This window comes from Lissotriton helveticus, chromosome 5_1, assembly GCF_964261635.1.
Source record: "Lissotriton helveticus chromosome 5_1, aLisHel1.1, whole genome shotgun sequence".
In the NCBI taxonomy this organism is placed as follows: domain Eukaryota; kingdom Metazoa; phylum Chordata; class Amphibia; order Caudata; family Salamandridae; genus Lissotriton; species Lissotriton helveticus.
The window spans coordinates 430,609,201-430,618,356 of record NC_136065.1 but is presented as its reverse complement, the minus strand read 5'-3'; positions in this window follow the sequence as shown (position 1 = coordinate 430,618,356).

The following is a 9,156-nucleotide window of genomic DNA, read 5'->3' as shown; positions in this document are numbered from 1 at the left end:
TCCCAAGCTATAACTGTCTCCCCCCTCAAACGCCCGCACGGGAGCCGGGCACGGGGTGCGGGACCCTTCCCCTTTGCGGGCTTCTTCCCGGCTCCCTTTGCCATGGTCTGGGCAGAAAGGAAGCAAAATAAGAAAGAAGAAATAGAACAGGGAAGAAGAAAAGAAAAGCGTTTAAAAAAGTAGTTCAAAATTAACAAAAAGTAGCAGAAAACACAAAAATATAGAGCTAGAAAAATAGAGGGATAGATAATAAGTAAAATAGATTAAAAAAAAACTTCAAAAAAGCAAAGGATGGCAGAGATTAAGAAAGGATACAGAGAGCATGCCCAGAACCATAGCAATGAATGAGAAACAAGATGGCCGCGCCCGTTCACGACCGCGTGGGTAAGTTCGCGCGAGATTTTCCTTGCGATCACGCGCGAAATTGTACTAGCGAGCCGCACACTTTGCGAGATTACACATAGCGTCCGGAAACGGAATTATGTCACGCAAACAAGATGGCCGCACCCATGTACGACCGCTAAGGTAACTTCGCAAACGTAGCACTACAAGCGATTTGCGAACACGCACAAAATCACGCGAACATACACGCCGCAAAAAAACAAATCGTGTATTCGCACGAATTCGCGGCTTCCGAAATCGATCTTGCACGGATTCGCACCCCGCAAATCGCGCGAAATTGCAGAAAAACGATTTTTGCAGAACTGAAAGCAATCAGCAGGTGCAAAAGTTCAATCTTAACATTAGTAACCATTCACTCTAGTGCTTCCTGAGGGGCCCCTCCAGAGTTCAGTTGCCTATTTGCAACTATTCTATGACCCTGCTCTGACCCAAACAGCAGGCTCATAGAATAGCTACAAGTAGGCCATAAAGGTCCTGTGAAAAAAAAATTGCACTGCAACAGAAAGCAAATTACAGATAAGGAAGGAAGCAGGTGCCAGCCAGACTGGAAGTTTCAAAATCACTGACACATTAATCAACCCCAAATTAATTCATGGCAGTTGAAGCAGGGCAGGTGTGCTTGCTTTTTTTCACCCCCATAATTTACAGTGATAAACCAACCAGAGGGTGGCAGTGAGGATGCACCAGAGGGTGGCATGGGTGTACCAGAGGGTGGCAGTGGTGAAACAAAGGGTGCTGTGAACCTGTGATGATGAACCAGACGTAGAAACAACATAGTCGCGGCCGTTGCGAGCCGACAAGTAAGTTCGCAATTGCGAACTGGTACACAAATCCTCGCGAACCCTTGCGAACACAAAAAACACAAAAATCCGCACATTCGCGAGAGTTCGTGGATTTTGCGGATTGCGAATCCGTAAATACGCAAGTTCGCGTATGCCAGATTTGCTAAATCCGCCCATGCTTACTCATAAGATGGTATTGTGAATATACGCAAACCCCTAGGGACCCTGTTGCATTCTACATAGCGCTGGAGCTACGTTGCCTCCCACTACATTCGAATTTCTCGCTTTTCAATTTTTCAAGCTGTTGAAATAGTAACTGTAAATTACTAGCTGGTGTCTGCGGGGTTCCCACACCTTCTGGTCTCTTTGTTATTGTGTTTAAGCTTCTACAGACATCCTCCGCTTCTCTCTCTCTCTCCGCTGCCACTGGCATGGTGATGGAGGTAGGAAGTGCACACTCGCTTCACGCTGCGTTTATTTAACAGTTTGTGGGGCACTACTACAGTTTGCGGGGGTCTGCCGCGATCAGCTCAAAAAACGGGACAGAGGTTTGTTAACAATAGACTTGTATATTCAGGGTACTCGTGTGAGCAGCACTTACCCTCGCTGGAATTCCGCAGCGGCCAGCCGGCGTGCCACGACCTCACAGCTCCGGTATGGTGCAAGCAGGTTTCCTCCGTGTAATGTTCAGTCCCGGTTCCACGATCTGGATACCTATTTGGATCCTCTCCCAAACCTCGGGGCAGACGGCCACATTAACTTCATAAACAGTACCGTCACTGCCGTCGCTCCAACAGCGTCCCGGGTCCTTCCGTCTTGCGGTGGTGAGCCGCGTTTACTTGATAACACACGCTCGCTTCTTTTCACGAAAGTAGACGGCACTCTGAGCTTGATTTTAAAAAGTGATTTATTAGCAGACCCCCCTGCCCCCAAGACGACAGACGTGTTTCACCGTTAAGGCTTCCTCAGTGTCAACCAGTGCATCAGAATAGACACCATTTTATCTCCACCCCTCTCTAGTCATAGAAAGAGGACTAAAGCGCCAAGTTCTTTATGGCGGCCATCTTACAGTATACTTCGTTATAGATACAGTGCAAAAGACATTGAAAATGTTTATACAAGGAGATTGGTGTCTGTAAAGTGCTTGTGCAATTAAAAACAATATGGTACCAACCACATTAAATTAATTTTTCAGGACATTATATTACATATCAAACATCGGTCATTTTAAGGGGACGGATAATACATTTCTTTAAATTTCAAAGGAACTATACATATGTAACCCTAAATTACCAAATCCTACATACATTGTACATTGAGGTTCAAATAGTTATTTTACTTGCTGGGGTACACAGTGTTTTTGTCAATAATGGTCCCATTTTGAAATATAAGTTTTTCCAATTAAAAACATGTTTCTATATCTCCCCTTCTCATGTTCTCCATGTGTATTGATATGCATTTATCATCCCACCCTGTATGGGCATTTACAGTTGTTTACATGTTCTCTCCTCCTATATATATACAAAGCTCAAGTCACCCAGCGTTTCGCTAAGTTGCTTCTTCAAAGGCCGTTTCTGACAATAACTCGGCAATGCATGCTTAACTAGGATTTGAAGATGCTGCCTTCTGATAGGCCACAAGTTCCCACTGCTTTATGGTATCGTTGTTGAGCACAAATTTATCCTGGATGGGTGCCAAGTTAGAACAGTCACTGATGCTTGCCTTGAATGGGCCCTGTGTGCTGGTGTGTCCTTATTCCGGCGTCGCTCCTTTTCCTGCTCGAAACAGCAGTGGTGCCTCCCACGCGGCAGGGCTTGCCACGGTATATTAAATACAAAGCTCAAGTCACCCAACGTTTTGGGGGGCACTCCGGGAACAACTATGCCGCGGCCTGACGCGTTTCGCTAAGTTGCTTCTTCAAAGGCCGTTTCTGACAATAACTCGGCAATGCATGCTTAAATAGGATTTGAAGATGCTGCCTTCTGATAGGCCACAGGTTCCCACTGCTTTATGGTATCCGTAGTACATATATATTACTACTGGCGGTCGTCAGTAGGTAGTTATAGTTAGGACCTATTATCCATAGGAAATCCGCATCATTCAATTTGGAATAACTTTGGCGCCGATTGACAAATCTGCATGAAATTTTCCAAACATTTGGCCAGCTCCAGTCCACTCCTAATTGAAGGTTTCACAATGATTCATCAAGCGAGGGCCGAGAAAAAAGTGGGGACCGAAAACGCGTTTTCCCCATGCAATTTCCCATAGGACCTTTAGCCGCAGCTACAGCCCGAACTGCTGAATGGAATTACACCAAATTTGGCAAAGCGGTAGTCCTTGGTTGAGACGTGTGGTGTTTGCTTATGTGGAGTAAATCCGTTCAGTAGTTCCTGAGAAAATGACAGTTAAAATCATTTATATATCTATGGGTGCGGTGGATCCGCGTACCTATCTGCGTATCCTAAGCGCAGCCTACATGCACCCTGCCGTGCACGAGCTGTATTTTAATTGGCTGTCAACACTCCAAATCAGGAAGTGTTGGCAGCCATCTTGTGCCTCGGTAGAACAAGGCACAGAAACCCAAGACAAACGCCGCAAAACACGAAAAGAGGGCAGGGTAGACACACCCTGACCACCTAGGCCTAGGTGATATGTGTGCAAACTTGCCCTGTGGCTCGTTTGAAGTTAGGGAATTAATGCCTCTTCAATCCAGAGGTCCCCTGGGGGCCAACTAGCCAACCAGGTACCTCCACTAAGCACCACGGAGCTGCGTTGCAGTGTTGTAAAAAGGGGTATGGCCTCTGAACAACTCTCTGCAACGCAGCTCACTGGCGCATACTGGAGGTACCTGGTGGGCTTGTTGGCCACAAGGGGACCTCAGGATTCAAGGGGACTTAATCCCGCAATTTAAAACGTGCCACAGAGAGTTTAAACATGGCCCGGCACACCTTCTCCCACCGCTTCCGGCGCTCCCGGATGCCGTAGCCGGTTGCGATCTTGCCGCCTCCCATGATGGTCTTGGGGAGGCGACGCTGGACGTGAAATATTAGTGCGGCCACCTCCTCCGCACTGAAAATCTCCCAAGCTATCACTGTCTCCCCCCTCAAACGCCCGCACGGGAGCCGGGCACGGGGTGCGGGACCCTTCCCCTTTGCGGGCTTCTTCCCGGCTCCCTTTGCCATGGTCTGGGCAGAAAGGAAGCAAAATAAGAAAGAAGAAATAGAACAGGGAAGAAGAAAAGAAAAGCGTTTAAAAAAGTAGTTCAAAATTAACAAAAAGTAGCAGAAAACACAAAAATATAGAGCTAGAAAAATAGAGGGATAGATAATAAGTAAAATAGATTAAAAAAAAACTTCAAAAAAGCAAAGGATGGCAGAGATTAACAAAAAGGATACAGAGAGCATGCCCAGAACCATAGCAATGAATGAGAAACAAGATGGCCGCGCCCGTTCACGACCGCGTGGGTAAGTTCGCGCGAGATTTTCCTCGCGATGACGCGCGAAATTGTACTAGCGAGCCGTACACTTTGCGAGATTACACATAGCGTCCGGAAACGGAATTACGTCACGCAAACAAGATGGCCGCACCCATGTACGACCGCTAAGGTAACTTCGCAAACGTAGCACTACAAGCGCCTTGCGAACACGCACAAAATCACGCGAACATACACGCCGCAAAAAAACAAATCGTGTATTCGCACGAATTCGCGGCTTCCGAAATCGATCTTGCACGGATTCGCACCCCGCAAATCGCGCGAAATTGCAGAAAAACGATTTTTGCAGAACTGAAAGCAATCAGCAGGTGCAAAAGATCAATCTTAACATTAGTAACCATTCACTCTAGTGCTTCCTGAGGGGCCCCTCCAGAGTTCAGTTGCCTATTTGCAACTATTCTATGACCCTGCTCTGACCCAAACAGCAGGCTCATAGAATAGCTACAAGTAGGCCATAAAGGTCCTGTGAAAAAAAAATTGCACTGCAACAGAAAGCAAATTACAGATAAGGAAGGAAGCAGGTGCCAGCCAGACTGAAAGTTTCAAAATCACTGACACATTAATCAACCCCAAATTAATTCATGGCAGTTGAAGCAGGGCAGGTGTGCTTGCTTTTTTTCACCCCCATAATTTACAGTGATAAACCAACCAGAGGGTGGCAGTGAGGATGCACCAGAGGGTGGCATGGGTGTACCAGAGGGTGGCAGTGGTGAAACAAAGGGTGCTGTGAACCTGTGATGATGAACCAGACGTAGAAACAACATAGTCGCGGCCGTTGCGAGCCGACAAGTAAGTTCGCAATTGCGAACTGGTACACAAATCCTCGCGAACCCTTGCGAACACAAAAAACACAAAAATCCGCACATTCGCGAGAGTTCGTGGATTTTGCGGATTGCGAATCCGTAAATACGCAAGTTCGCGTACGCCAGATTCGCTAAATCCGCCCATGCTTACTCATAAGATGGTATTGTGAATATACGCAAACCCCTAGGGACCCTGTTGCATTCTACATAGCGCTGGAGCTACGTTGCCTCCCACTACATTCGAATTTCTCGCTTTTCAATTTTTCAAGCTGTTGAAATAGTAACTGTAAATTACTAGCTGGTGTCTGCGGGGTTCCCACACCTTCTGGTCTCTTTGTTATTGTGTTTAAGCTTCTACAGACATCCTCCGCTTCTCTCTCTCTCTCCGCTGCCACTGACATGGTGATGGAGGTAGGAAGTGCACACTCGCTTCACGCTGCGTTTATTTAACAGTTTGTGGGGCACTACTACAGTTTGCGGGGGTCTGCCGCGATCAGCTCAAAAAACGGGACAGAGGTTTGTTAACAATAGACTTGTATATTCAGGGTACTCGTGTGAGCAGCACTTACCCTCGCTGGAATTCCGCAGCGGCCAGCCGGCGTGCCACGACCTCACAGCTCCGGTATGGTGCAAGCAGGTTTCCTCCGTGTAATGTTCAGTCCCGGTTCCACGATCTGGATACCTATTTGGATCCTCTCCCAAACCTCGGGGCAGACGGCCACATTAACTTCATAAACAGTACCGTCACTGCCGTCGTTCCAACAGCGTCCCGGGTCCTTCCGTCTTGCGGTGGTGAGCCGCGTTTACTTGATAACACACGCTCGCTTCTTTTCACGAAAGTAGACGGCACTCTGAGCTTGATTTTAAAAAGTGATTTATTAGCAGACCCCCCTGCCCCCAAGACGACAGACGTGTTTCACCGTTAAGGCTTCCTCAGTGTCAACCAGTGCATCAGAATAGACACCATTTTATCTCCACCCCTCTCTAGTCATAGAAAGAGGAGTAAAGCGCCAAGTTCTTTATGGCGGCCATCTTACAGTGTACTTCGTTATAGATACAGTGCAAAAGACATTGAAAATGTTTATACAAGGAGATTGGTGTCTGTAAAGTGCTTGTGCAATTAAAAACAATATGGTACCAACCACATTAAATTAATTTTTCAGGACATTATATTACATATCAAACATCGGTCATTTTAAGGGGACGGATAATACATTTCTTTAAATTTCAAAGGAACTATACATATGTAACCCTAAATTACCAAATCCTACATACATTGTACATTGAGGTTCAAATAGTTATTTTACTTGCTGGGGTACACAGTGTTTTTGTCAATAATGGTCCCATTTTGAAATATAGGTTTTTCCAATTAAAAACATGTTTCTATATCTCCCCTTCTCATGTTCTCCATGTGTATTGATATGCATTTATCATCCCACCCTGTATGGGCATTTACAGTTGTTTACATGTTCTCTCCTCCTATATATATACAAAGCTCAAGTCACCCAGCGTTTCGCTAAGTTGCTTCTTCAAAGGCCGTTTCTGACAATAACTCGGCAATGCATGCTTAACTAGGATTTGAAGATGCTGCCTTCTGATAGGCCACAAGTTCCCACTGCTTTATGGTATCGTTGTTGAGCACAAATTTATCCTGGATGGGTGCCAAGTTAGAACAGTCACTGATGCTTGCCTTGAATGGGCCCTGTGTGCTGGTGTGTCCTTATTCCGGCGTCGCTCCTTTTCCTGCTCGAAATAGCAGTGGTGCCTCCCACGCGGCAGGGCTTGCCACGGTATATTAAATACAAAGCTCAAGTCACCCATCGTTTTGGGGGGCACTCCGGGAACAACTATGCCGCGGCCTGACGCGTTTCGCTAAGTTGCTTCTTCAAAGGCCGTTTCTGACAATAACTCGGCAATGCATGCTTAAATAGGATTTGAAGATGCTGCCTTCTGATAGGCCACAGGTTCCCACTGCTTTATGGTATCCGTAGTACATATATATTACTACTGGCGGTCGTCAGTAGGTAGTTATAGTTAGGACCTATTATCCATAGGAAATCCGCATCATTCAATTTGGAATAACTTTGGCGCCGATTGACAAATCTGCATGAAATTTTCCAAACATTTGGCCAGCTCCAGTCCTCTCCTAATTGAAGGTTTCACAATGATTCATCAAGCGAGGGCCGAGAAAAAAGTGGGGACCGAAAACGCGTTTTCCCCATGCAATTTCCCATAGGACCTTTAGCCGCAGCTACAGCCCGAACTGCTGAATGGAATTACACCAAATTTGGCAAAGCGGTAGTCCTTGGTTGAGACTTGTGGTGTTTGCTTATGTGGAGTAAATCCGTTCAGTAGTTCCTGAGAAAATGACAGTTAAAATCATTTATATATCTATGGGTGCGGTGGATCCGCGTACCTATCTGCGTATCCTAAGCGCAGCCTACATGCACCCTGCCGTGCACGAGCTGTATTTTAATTGGCTGTCAACACTCCAAATCAGGAAGTGTTGGCAGCCATCTTGTGCCTCGGTAGAACAAGGCACAGAAACCCAAGACAAACGCCGCAAAACACGAAAAGAGGGCAGGGTAGACACACCCTGACCACCTAGGCCTAGGTGATATGTGTGCAAACTTGCCCTGTGGCTCGTTTGAAGTTAGGGAATTAATGCCTCTTCAATCCAGAGGTCCCCTGGGGGCCAACTAGCCAACCAGGTACCTCCACTAAGCGCCACGGAGCTGCGTTGCAGTGTTGTAAAAAGGGGTATGGCCTCTGAACAACTCTCTGCAACGCAGCTCACTGGCGCATACTGGAGGTACCTGGTGGGCTTGTTGGCCACAAGGGGACCTCAGGATTCAAGGGGACTTAATCCCGCAATTTAAAACGTGCCACAGGGATTGTTGGCACACATGTTACCTCAGGCCCCGCCCTCTTCCTTCACCATTGGACAAATATTCCTCTAAAATCAGCCGAATTACAAATTCCGATTTACTCACCTGTTACCGGGAGAGAACCCAGTGCGGCATCTTTTAGCCCAGCACTGACCCTGAAAAGTAATTCTAAGCGTACTTACCAGTAACTTGTATTTCCTTGCATAGTAATCCATTGTGTCGTTTTCAGCAGAAAAGTTTCTAAGTGTTGATTTTTGAAACATACAAATATTACTCTAAAATCAACCGAACTACGAATTCCGATTTGCTTACCTGTTATCAGGAGAGAACCTAGTGCTGCATCTTTTAGACCAGCACTAACCCTGAAAAGTAATTCTAAGCGTACTTACCAGTAACTTGTATTTCCTTCCATAGGAATCCATTTTGTGGTTTTCAGCAGAAAAGTTTCTAAGTGTCGATTTTTGAAACATACAAATATTCCTCCAAAATCAGCTGAACTACGAATTCCGATTTACTCACCTATTAGCAGGAGAGCCGTGAGTGCTGCATCTTTGAGCCCAGTACTGATCATTAAAATAATTCTAACCGTACTTACAAGTTGCATGAATTTCCTTACATAGGCTAACATTGACTGGTTTCACTTGGAAATTTTTTTAAGTGTGGAGTTTTTGAACTTTAAAACATTCCTATAAAATCAGTAGAACTACGAATTCCGATTTACTCACCTGTCATCAGGAGTGACCTCAGTTCTGCTTCTTTGAGCTCAGTACTGATCCTGAAAAGTAATT